The sequence below is a fragment of the Temnothorax nylanderi genome, unplaced genomic scaffold (assembly GCF_030848795.1).
Source record: "Temnothorax nylanderi isolate EJ_2023f unplaced genomic scaffold, tnyl_v1.0 TNYL_tig0063_pilon, whole genome shotgun sequence".
Classification (NCBI taxonomy): Eukaryota; Metazoa; Arthropoda; class Insecta; order Hymenoptera; family Formicidae; genus Temnothorax; species Temnothorax nylanderi.
In genome coordinates, this window is record NW_027249125.1 from 383,863 (window position 1) to 396,370 (window position 12,508).

At 43.0% G+C, this 12,508-nt stretch overlaps 1 protein-coding gene and 1 long non-coding RNA gene across 10 annotated transcripts in view; one reads left to right on the forward strand and one right to left on the reverse strand.

Moving 5' to 3' along the window:
- Window positions 1-12,508, reverse strand: part of Ten-m (teneurin transmembrane protein Ten-m) — a 515,153-nt gene that overhangs the window by 286,646 nt on the left and 215,999 nt on the right. The gene's annotated exons all lie outside the window — the stretch shown is intronic.
- The window catches only part of LOC139773520 (uncharacterized), a 106,004-nt gene continuing 102,207 nt past the window's right edge, over window positions 8,712-12,508 (forward strand). Inside the window, exon 1 of the long non-coding RNA XR_011718366.1 lies at window positions 8,712-8,779. This is a non-coding gene — a long non-coding RNA (uncharacterized lncRNA). The remainder of the gene's footprint in view (window positions 8,780-12,508) is intronic.

Consider the following 12,508-nt stretch of genomic DNA (forward strand, 5'->3'; position numbering starts at 1 on the left):
ACAACGCTTCCATAACAGTTTTTCCTCTTTACGCAAACGAGACAAACGATGGAATGGCCATTGGCGAAAAACGCGGCGCGGCGTGCCGCGGCTCCTCTCGGATTTCGCGAGATCCTTTTAAATTCCCGTTCAGACCGGCAAATCGAGATGTCGTCTCCCTGCTGTCGAATAGTACGCATACTGTGAAGAGACATGCACGATTGTGAATGGTTTACTGACGGGATTAAGCTGGATATTTCGTACGACGTTGCACATTTCTACACTGCGCAGCTCGTATCTGAGTATTGATTTATTGTAATTTACGTGTGCGTGTATACGAACTCGGTTTGACTAATGATGAATTGTCAGAGTAATGGCTTAGCAACGAAATAAGCACCAAATGAATTTTTTACATTTTTCAGATATTTTGCAAATATATTTTCTAAACGAATATGGTCACCTTCCTTTTTTCTGTTGAATGTTTTAAGCTAATTGATTTGTAACGTGATTGAAAACTGACTCGATTTCGATCCGCGGAAGTGACGACGCGCTTGCGAGTGACTTCGACTATAGGAACAACTTTCGGCCATTGATCGAGCCGATCGAGCGTGCGGCTGGGAAGACACTCGGAGTGGGAGGGCTTTCTTTCTCGTATTTGCGAGAGTTAGCCGAGGAAAGAAGCGAAACCTGGCTCTGCCCTCTCATCGGTCCCGCGGTATACGGGAAACACGTACAGTTCTATCCATACCCACGCCGGAATATAAGGTTACGTATGTACGCGGCCGCTCTCGCGGGTTCCGGTTCACAAAGCACGTCCCTCCTGTATCCTATTCGTCGGTTATCTGCACGGTCTAAGGCGCATGCCGCGGCGAGCCTTTGGATTTAGTAGATCTCTCCTTCTCTTTCTCTCTGTCTCTCTCACCCTCTCTCTCCGTCTGTCCCTCTCTTTTGGAGCTGACCGTCCGTTAGTTACGTGGGCCCTAGGTATCCTCACATAAATTTCTGTATCAGACAATGGGTAATTGTGCGCGATCCACCCCTGTGTGTGCATGCGGCGGCGCGCCCGCGCCGGTGTGTCCGACCTACCTACCTGCCCGCACGGGCAGAGCGAGTGACTGTAATACGCGGATCCTAGCGCGTATATACGTTTTCGCGCTCACACGTGGCGCGTATGTATGTACGAGGCGAGCCACACACGCCGCGGCGCGCCCGCAGCGAAGTGTGAGTGGGCGTTGCTCTTCGAGATGCCAGATCCACCGTGTAGATAGTCCAAGTACAGCCTGAGTTACGTCCTCTCCTTCGCCCTCTATCGTTTCCCACCTTTCTCCCCGCTTCTCTAACTCGTCTCTTCCGCAGCCTTGCTCGTCCTCCTTCTCCTCCTCTTCTTTCGCCATCGTACCGAAAGCCATGCACTCCGGCATAGCACCGAATTATCTTGGTCCTTGGCGAATTGTTGCGAAGTCCGACGGACGAAATACCGACGACCGGCGGAAAAAATAAGGGATCGTTTGCACGAGTTTTAATTTAAATGGTTCTTGTATCTCAAGTCGTATCATATTTAGATCGATCAGACTGCATTTTCGGACACATGATACGTGATCTTGTTACGTACCACGATAAGACTGGAGTCCGGAAATATCTGATTACTACCTCTGTTTTCAACATATCGTGTTAACTTGTACTCGCGCTATGCAAATTGTTTTGCAAAACTAGTCCATATATGGAAGCTACTAATTTACGTTAATTCTGATTATTAATAACGTGTAGAAAAGTAAGTAGAGGAATTTTTGCACATTTTTTACTGCGATTGTGTAATGTTACACAATGCAAATATGGCGGAAGTAATACGTGCCGTGAATGCGGTCAATGTACTTTTGCCATATAAGACGGGTACGATATGATTTTAATACTTTGACGGAGTTTCCAGCGCTGCCCTATTTTCACGGTTCTCCAACACCTTCGCTGGGCTTTAGTTAAAGAGGGAGAGAAAGAGAAAGAGAGAGAGAGAGAGAGAGGGGGGAGGGAAGCGAGAGAAAAGCGAATCTCGAAGTCCCGGAAAATCTGAAACTCTCGAGCGAGTCGTGCAAGCCGGGCTTTACGTTGCTGCGAGAAATTCGAAAATCTCGAGAATGGAACTGCCATTAGCGTCGCCGTTTGCGCGAGTCGGCTCTCGTTCCATACGCGAATACGTACCCACCGCACGGTGAAATTGAACGGAATAACGTGCGTGGCTCGACGTTTTCCTTTGTTCGGACGGATTTCACCGGTCCGGCTGCCCGGTGTCCGGCTACGTCGCGTCGGGGTTTCGTTACCTCCTCCGACATTACCATATTCCGCGCATTGCCGCTTTAATATCGCGCTACGCCGCTGTTTCATGAAGTGCCCTGTCTCGCGAAATTACTTTCGCGAGGCTGTGCGGTATAATCCGGGCGCCGCGCCGCGCCGGTTCCACGCTCCCACGTATCTCGCACACGGTTCTCCGGTCTCCCCGTACCCTTCGCATTTATTCGTCCATCGACAGATCATCGAATTAACTGGCGGTAGCGCCACGAGGCACGAGACGTAACTTACGATATCATTAAGATAGTTCGCGCACTTAAGGTAGTTTGACGGTAATTCCATCAATGGTCCTCGCTTGAGGAAAGCGGAAATAATTTTAAGCGATATATAGTTATCGCCGAAGGTGCTGCGCATGTTGCATGTGTTCAAATGTGCACATAAGTGTACATATGTATATAAACTTTTACATCGACATTATAATCGAGAAATGCAATGTATAAAGATTTCCATTGCCCTTTATAATTACACGGGTCGATATATTAAAATTTTATTGAGGCTGTATTCAATTTTCGATGCTTTGTTTACATACGAGTAATGCGCCCTCTTATCGTTGTGTATAAATTAAATGTTATCAATATTAATATTTATCAAAGGGCCTCACATATAATGGCATTCCCCCACTAATTATTTCATTTCAAGCGCGAAAGGATTATACTGTCGTGTAAATATCATATTTGTCAAAGGAACGTTTTTATCATTTGCAATTTATTGTGTATTACGCGTTTTACAAAAAAGGAGCCACATAAGTAATGAAAATAAAATGTGAACTGCGTTATTATGTTGAAATCGCATCTAGCGTGCAATGAAAATTTACATTAAGCTCTATCGCATCGAGTTTTATGAATATATTGATATAAAAGTTTTAATAACAATTTATTAAATCCCGTCATCTACAAAATTATTATGCAAATAAAACGTTCTATGAAATTTATTTGCTGAAATAAAGTCCCGCTTGTTCATTTTTTCACATTTTATTCTCGTTATGAGTACATAGACCACTTATGAATTACGTTCATCCATTATTCTCTATTTATAAAAAAACGTCATTTTAAAAATTAATTTTGTCTACATTTATTTTTAACCAAAATTTAATTTTAACGTTATAATATTAAATATCGAACATTAAAAGGTTATAATATTGATAATATTGTAATAAGCTTTACGCACAAAATTATGGAAAACTGACTGTGAATTTTTTATAAACTCTATAGGAAAGGTCACTCGGTGATTCTCGGAGGCACTGTCATATTAATATGTAACATATGTTTATTTTCTATGCAATTTAGTCTCTGCGCGCACAATGGAGCAGTGGGACCGGCCAACCTTCTTAGCAAGTCAAGTCCGTCCTTTACATCCTTAAGACTATTGTCTCGGACTCGGGCAAGAAAATCGTGTTCATTGTGTCGGGCGTAGATGACACGCGACATCGACTATATGTTCCATTCGTACGTATATTACACGTACCGAAGAACGGAAACATTGTTGCTCATCGTGTTAGACAAATTAGTACATTGTTCTTGTTGCACCGCTCTTGTCGCTCGTTGTTTCAGTTCTCTCCTGCCTGCTATTATGCGTTTGCGAGTTGTATTATATCCAAGTGATAAGTTTTGTCATAAATTTTTTCACTATATAGCAAAAAGTAATGTCGAAAACAATTTTTTGTCGACAATCACAATACATTAATTAAAATTTTACTCTAATTATTACTTATTTTATCTGTAATGCAATAAATTGCTTATAATTTTATTATACTTATTGAAAAGCACATTATGTGTATGTGTGTGTATTATACATTGTGCACCTAAATGGAGAGAGGATAATATTTCGGAGAACTTTTTGATATTTTCATAAATGAAATTTTCTTTTTTATCATAAAGAATCAAGACTATGTCCGTTTATTCTTATCAACATGTCTAATTTAGCGAAAACTTGAAAGTGTTCTCGTCGATGTAAATTCTCCCCCGATGTTTCCGCGTTCGAAAACTTTTTCCTCAATGAGACGGCGAATATGTTCGAAGAAGAATGCGCGAAACTGAAGCGTGCTGTTAAAGGTCAGAGAAACTGTACGAGGATAGACGAACCAGCCCGAATTGAGTGGAATAAGAGAGGGAATGTGGTCGTTACTTGCCACGATGAGTCTGAGAGTTGGTTTCCCATGGGAGCCATCTTCAAGCTAACGGCTCCCCAGGAGTAGATATGTATCCTAGCTAACCGGGGTTGGTGGTAGTCTTCTCGTTCGTCCTGTGGGTCTTGGTACTTTCGCCCGCCCGGAGGGTTTATATTCTAGGTGAAAGTATTATTGGTACAACGGCGTATGTTTCGGCTAAATAGCGCTGGTCTTGCATTCCTTTATATCATTTATTTCCGTGGTGTGGCAATCGTCGGATCACACTTGCTACGTGAGTCTAATATGATCGGCAAAATCGTCCATTTAGATTGTTCATACATATTCTTTCTTTCTCTCCTGCAGTTTCATAAGGCGAACACGACTCAGAGGATTTTTCCAAGTGTTATAACGTTCTACTGTATTCTGTGCAGATCCGTGTTGCGGATTATAAGTAGAAAATCCCCTATGCGGGCGTTTAATCAGACCTACAAATAGGAATTAGTGTTGAGCCGCGTACAAACAATGGCGGGAGCGGTTGATTGACTTTTCGCTTCTTGTAGTGGCTCTTCGTGCTCCGTATCGTGTCATACCTATAGTACGTCGCCTTTTGCAGGACCCCTCTTATTTACCCCCGGGTACAGCAGGACCTACGGATCCCCATCGGTTAGTGCGGTAGGGCGTGATAATCCTGCACCAAAATGAGATCGCGCGTCGGCCCGTCAGATGAGATTTTCCCGAAAAGCACTAACTTCCATCGGCTTTCCTTATCGGATTACGTGGCCGAATCCAGACGATTGAAACTTGGCGCGCTGCGACCGATCTGGGAGATCGATTCTCGCATCGATAACAGCTGCCCAATGCGCAATGAGTACTGTGCAATTTAGATCAGAAGGTTACGATAAGCTGGGCGGATATACGATAATGATTCGACAGCTGGCGCGCTTTGTAGACGTTATAGGGAGTCAAGGAAAATTAGATTATCTGGCGATCGCTAGAATGTTGCGTAACCGTCAGTCATTCAACACATTTGCCAATATAACTTTTGGCTGTGATGTATAATAAAATTATGGAATGTTACGTATGGGATATAGTAGTAAAGTGAATATTTATAACAGTCAATTTGAAGTACCATTAATAAAAACGAGCAAAAAGACGTGATATTTCTGTACTTATGCGAATATTACGATTTGCGATTTTGTGTCAGAATACCTTGTGGCGGACCTAAATTTTTAACGACAATTTATGTCTTGCATTTATATCTTTTCACATTTTTGGGTTATGTAATAGCAGGTCTTTCTTAGAAGTTAAAATTAATTCTGGAAAGCAACCTTATCTTTTAAACTTCAACGTTGATATATTTTATCATTATTATACCATACTGCAACCGGAAGTTCTACTAATTTCCTCTATACATACCCTTACGGTCTGATAATTCGTGCTCCGGATCTACGCTCGACATCATCGAGCAGCATACGATGGCGACGATATATACGAATCCACCCTATAGGACATATTTATTCGCGGTTTAATGCACGAAAACGAGCAGAAATGCGTGCGCCAGCGTGTTCGTGGAAAAGCAATGATATAACCAAGTCGTTTTGTTCGTGTTAGAGCGCGTAGCGCGTTACCATGAGAGAGCGATGGAATTCGCTCACGCACGTCGACACAATCGGACAATGGAGCGATTAACTTGCATTGGCGGGTCCGTTGTTTATCGTACGGGTATTATTTGCCCGCCGGCAATCACACGCTTAAATTATTCGTCGCGGAACAAGTCCGCGCAGACTTTACATTGCTTTAATCGCTTGCCAATAATTTGACGACTACCGATGCTGCAAACTACCGCATTTTCCACGTTTCCGTCCAACACAATTTGATCCTTAAACTTCACATGGGTGAGCGATAAATATATTATTTCACCGAGACTCGCGCTCTGCCATTTTATAGATTAATGCAATTTAATTCGCGAATTGTTACGTTAAATAGGTCAGTCGTATTTCTCTCTTTTCCACAGCAAATGTCTACAGCATCTCAATTTTCTCCAGCATAATTAATCTTATTTCGAAGCTTACGATTTATAATTGTGTCTCCATTATCCCGACAACGTACAGTGCCAGCACATACGAAATTGTCGTGTCGTCGAGAATTTAATTATCGCTCGAAATTGAATTACTTTGTCAAAACAACAATCTACTGTGACGCACCAATGCAACGCGGTACAAAAATTTCCGTACCACGGACCACACACACACGCACACATACAGGTGGTTGCAGCCTGAGTCGTTTTACCTGACAGCGCGCTTCGGTGTAATGTAGTGTAGGGCACTCTGATCCTACCGAACAAGGGCGCGCGCTTTAATAATTCTTTTTACGGCCTACGCTTAAGGATTATGCCGGTAGCCGGGGCGAGCGTTTAATTATTCATGGCCGAAGCACCGGGCAGCGTGACGATCGGTAGCTTCTCATTAACTCGTGACGGCGCGCTCCTTTTTTTTACGTGCCAATTTTTTACGGCGAGTTATGGCAGTCGGGCGAGCAGAAAATTGACTCGCGCTCAGCATCAGCGGCCGGCCAGCGGCGGTGAGTGATTCTCCCGATTGCCTCTTTTCTCTGCATCGGGTTTTCGACGTACAAAAACGCGCAGCTTTTGCCTCCGTCAAAATATCGTTCTATCAAGTTTGTGCAATTATGTTATACGCGACGCATTCAGCTTGTTCCTTCTATGCCGGAAATTGGAGAACAATTGAATTAATCGTTCGTTTAATTGATGCGCATCAATCTCTTGTTAAAATAATCGTGAACAATCGAAATGTCAATAGAGCAAAAATACGTTGGCTGGAAATCTGATATATATATTTTTATTTTAAAATACCCTACAACTACAATTAAAGTTGGTAATAATAGAGGAGAAAAGTCTTTATAATCCTTCTGTCAGAGATTTCATTCCTGACTCGACGCCCTTATTTATTTGGATCACCAGTGAAACAGGAGCAAACGCGCGAATGGAGAAGCATCATTTAGAAAACTGAATAAGACGGAAAAGAAATAAAATAGCAGCAGGTCCGCGTGCGCAGGGTGGCGATGAAGATGAGAAGCAGCGAGAGAACGAGGGAGTTCAGTAATTCGTCGTAACGCCACGCCAATAATAAATTTGTAAAATAAACAGCTCCGCTCGTTGCAGCGCGCCGGTTGCATAATTGGAGTCGTTCGTTTAACTTTCGAACAGTCGGCGTGCAGCTCGCGAAACTTTCCGATGCTGTCTATACGTTCACAGCGAGTGGAGGAGAGGCGCGTTAAGGGGGAGAAACAGCAAAGGGGCGCTTGTGCCGCACCACCGTCAGCATCATTCGAGGCAGGCGGGCGATAGGCAGCCATCGTGGTTGCCGGTATTTCCGGAAAATGTAAAACCAGTCTTTTTCGCGGCAATCCTCGACACCCGCCGTCGCGGAACGAAGATACGCAGATGTAATCCGTCTATCAACACCGCAGCTGCCTCCAATCTCTGTAACGGCAGACCTATGGAACTTTTCCTAAAAATAAAACCACACACACACACACACACGACACACCGCTCGTGCTGGTTAATCGCGTTTCGTAATTTTCTGTATTTCGTTGTAATCCGCAATGGTGAAAATTCTGATCTCAAAATGCTCTTTTAAAAGGTAATGTCACCTAATCAGTCGCGTAGCAATTATCTTTATTGTATAACTGTAATGGTGACTTTTTCTTTTTTCCTTTAATATCATTTTCTCGGTGCACACCTCCGTCGTTGCAATCTGTCATTTCATTAAAAATATAACGCTTCGCTAATGTGACTTGTCATATTTGCAATACTTGGTCTACAAGCATTACGGACGTTATCGGATATCTGCATTTATTTAAAGCACTTTCGCGAGGGCATTTTTGTCTACGTAGGATGACCGGAATTACCGTCATCGTGCCAGACGGTCGCTCCGACGGACGCAATTAAAGGCAGTAATTTACAAGGACGGATAGAGAAGGGGTGGCTCGTAACGCGGCCTGTCCGTGGAGTGTGCCCAGACCGTATCCATCACGGCAGCTATCCACGCGCAGAAAGGGTTTGTTAGGGGCGAGATAAGAAAACGCGTACATGGGCTTCGCGGGGTGGCCGGAGGTGGTATGCAAATGCGGAGGTCACCCGGTATATATTGCGCCAGCCGACGTGTACGCACGCACGTCGACCAGGACGCCACGTATCCTCCGCCGCGGTCTTTGTTATTGTGCCCCGCGAAGATATCGCATTCCCAGTTCGCTTTAGTAAAGTCACCCACGGGCATCCCACACGGCACACGGAGACGTCTGCTGCTTTAAAGCTCGCGTACGCACACACAGGTATGGATTCAGATTAAGTATGCGGGCATCCTTGTGCGTGCGCTTGCTTCACCTGCTCGCGTTCACCTGCGCACGTTAACATAAGTTGAAGTCGATCGACGCCGGGGGTCCTTATATTAAATCGTTGGTACTCAAGAATCCTGTCGAGACGGGACGTGGGAGAGGTTGATCCGCTTGAGAATTCGAAGAGGATCGCTTACAATTCGCGTGGAACTGAAAATGGCAATAGAGTCTGTATGTCACATAGAAATATATGCTTGACCGTGAGATTTAGATGCGCATACAATCGGAATAAATCGCCTTTGGGATTGAAAGGCATGTATTTAAGATAGAAATTCACTAAACGAGTATTCGCTTTAACTGAAAGTATCATTGATTTGTGTCAATCTTTATTTTGCGAATAAAACATTGTGTTTCCGTTTCGTTTTTAATTGATTTTTTAATATTCACATTAATTATCGTTAGAAGTATTTGTTTTAGAAAATATTTTTAGAAATGGATTTATCATTATCTAATAACGTGAAAATAAGTGTTGTCAAAATTTACGAAGCATTACAAATATCAGTAGGTCGCTGAAGAGATTAAAATAAGCGCTCTGAGAACAGGAAAATATGAGTTTGCGGCAAACGTCGATCGATTTTATGTCAAAAACCATTTATTCCATATAGCCTTATATAGCCGTCTCTCTTAGAGGACAAATTTGTCCACTGCACTTTCCGTTGAGTGAAAAGCTATGTTCGTAGTCGCTGTATCTTGCATTACTGAAGAATGATTGCCGCCAGTTACAACATGAAAAAGTTTATAGAAGAAAATACGTAAAAAGGACTAAATTATATAACGGATTAGATTAAATGATATACTTGTTATTAAACGCAATTATAAGTTAATGAAATAAATCAAAATTAAATTAATCAAATATCAGACCGTAATTGACTATTTAGAGATTTTTCGATAGTATTCATCCTAAATAACATTACCTGGCTAGATTTACGTAGAGGATTCGTATTTACAACCGTGTGCTAAAAATAATTAATCAATCAAGTATCAAATTTGTTAATCGAATTTTCATCTGATAAACGAACAACAATAAGTTTTCAAATCTCAAATGTATTGCTATAATTATATTACTTATTAATCTTCGTGTTACATATTGATGCGCCGTGATCGATCGCTGTATAATTCAACATTCTTGGAACGACGAATGTCGCGGCAGATTAATTAACGCTATTCGTCCTTTGTTCTGTCTTTTGCTTCTTCTCTGTCGATCGCCTCGCGAGCGCGAAGCCGGAGGATTTTATCGGCGCGGTCAATCGTCGACGGATAAGGCCGGAAATCCGGCGTGTGTTCTCCGATATCAACGGCGGCTTCGCCCACGCTTTTCGCGCGGAGATGCTGCCTGCCTCTTTCTCTCTTCGTCGGCCAGCTTTCCACGATGTCACTGGATATATATCTCTTGCTCGTATTCCGATGTGTCTCTTTGTCGCGACGAACGTGGAGCGGAGCACCGCTTTTCCTTTTCCCGAGGGGAAATTTCCCCATCTCTCGCCAAGTTCCGTCTTTTTTTCTCTCGCGGTGTCCGTGATCCCTAAGCAAGCGTCTCCGCGCGAGACGGACGAGCGAAGCTATTTTTTAAATCTGCTTATCCTTATCTGCGCCTGCTTAAAACCTATACCCGGACGGCCCGAACCCCTCTTCGGTTTCTTCCTCGCGGCTAGCTTTTCCTTACGTTCAGTTCGTTCTTTTCTCCGTGCCGTCGTCGTTTCTCCGTCGACTTACCGTTCTCATTAACCGAGCTTCATGCACAATGCAGCCAGTCGTTTCTTTTGTCCCTCGCCAGGATCTCTAAAGTGTATTTGCGCGCGAGTGCATGTTTGCTGCACAGTCCAAAGCGAGTGTAGCGCTATTAGCCACTTCGAACACTCCGAATCGTTCGTCTGTCTTTGCGAGCTTTGAGGCTACATTTTGCGTGCTCGGATAATTTGATGCTTTGTATTTTGTCTCAACGCAATATTACCACTGTTTTTCCTCATTTCTGGCGCGCGTATTTTCTCTGCGCATACCTTTGTTGCATCTCTGATTAATTTTTATACACTATGCGGTGTTTATTACACCGGGAGTATTTGCTGATTTAATTAAATTCCTGCGCGCGTGGTTTTGTTGTTACTGAAGAATGTAGCTCTAATTTACCCTGAACGTCGTCGTACGCATTAATTAGGAATGTCTTTATTATTAGACAGATTATTCATATAAATAAATTAATGCTACGCGTATATAAGGTGACTTTAATATTACGAGTAAATAATCTCTCTCTTCTGAAGTAACAATTCTAACAATTGCGCGTCGAACAAGCAATAAAACCAAGAGACATTTAATAGCGTAAGCAACGAATCGTTATCGAACAACTTTTGGTATTAATAAGAAGGGATCGAGAGTTAGAGTTCCAGTGTTCTCGGTATTAGCCGTAGTTAATGAAGAAGGGCAGCGGTGCAGCGACAGGAAACACTCTGATGAATGGAACCAATTTACCGAGTTGGCGTCTAGTCTATTTTACTTCTTCCTAAGCCATGGACCTATTGATCTCCCGCTTCTCTCTTATCGTTATCGTGCTATGTTGGTGCACCAATACTCGCAATGGTCTAGTTAACGTCTTATATCTGGTTAACGTTCTATATACTTTAACATTTTACAGCGCGTATGTCTTTATAACAAAATTATTTTATAATGAATTATTTTAGTTGTCATGTCCCTCGCCTTGTTTCTCATATCTCTTTGATATTAAATTTATAAACTTTGTTTATATATTTTATGTCAAAAAACTTATATTTATAAACGTGATGCTTTCCACTATAAAATGTGCTTCAAACGTTAAATATTTCAGACAGTCAAATAAATTTTAACAATGTGTGACATAACAGATTGCAGAGTGTTAAGTAATGATCATTATCGAGAGTTAGCGCGAATCAAGAATTCAAGGGACCGATATATTGAACACATGCTAGGTGATTTAGATTAATAAGGCTGCAGATAGGTGCACGCTGATGCTCCCTCAGCACTCCCTCGGGATGATGAGCTCCCGGGGTTTCGAGGGGGGAGGGGGGCAAGGGGAGCACCTAGTGGAACCAGTCGCACGGAGATCTACCTCGCCCGCGGGATAATCCTCGAAACCCAATTATATTTTACTGCGACTCGACTCCGACTTCCATCCCGGCTCTCTCAACCGCAGAGGAACGAAGACGAACGAGCGCCGTTTAGGCGATGAAATACGGATTAGCCGTTATAACTGGAAATTGCCACCCTCTACTTTCTCTCTCTCTCTCTCTCTCTCTCTCTCTCTCTCTCTCTCTCTCTCTCTCTCTCTCTCTCTCTCTCTCTCTCTCTCTCTCTCTCTCTCTCTCTCTCTCTCTCTCTCTCTCTCTCTCTCTCTCTCTCTCTCTCTCTCTCTCTCTCTCTCTCTCTCTCTCTCTCTCTCTCCCCCTTTCCCTCTCCCTCTCTCCCTCTCTCTTTCTCTATCTATCTGTCTATCTCTGTTGCGTCCTCTCCATCCGACGCCACCCTGAAAATCCCCTTCGCGAGAATCAGGAAAGCATCGTCGGCAGCAAATCCTTAAAGCATTAGTACTGGCGTGAAATAATTGTCCGTACTCAAAATTTACGTCATAATTACGCTGATAGTTAAACGGAATAAAATTCGCGGCACGAATAATATAGAACGTGTTTAACGAATTGTGAA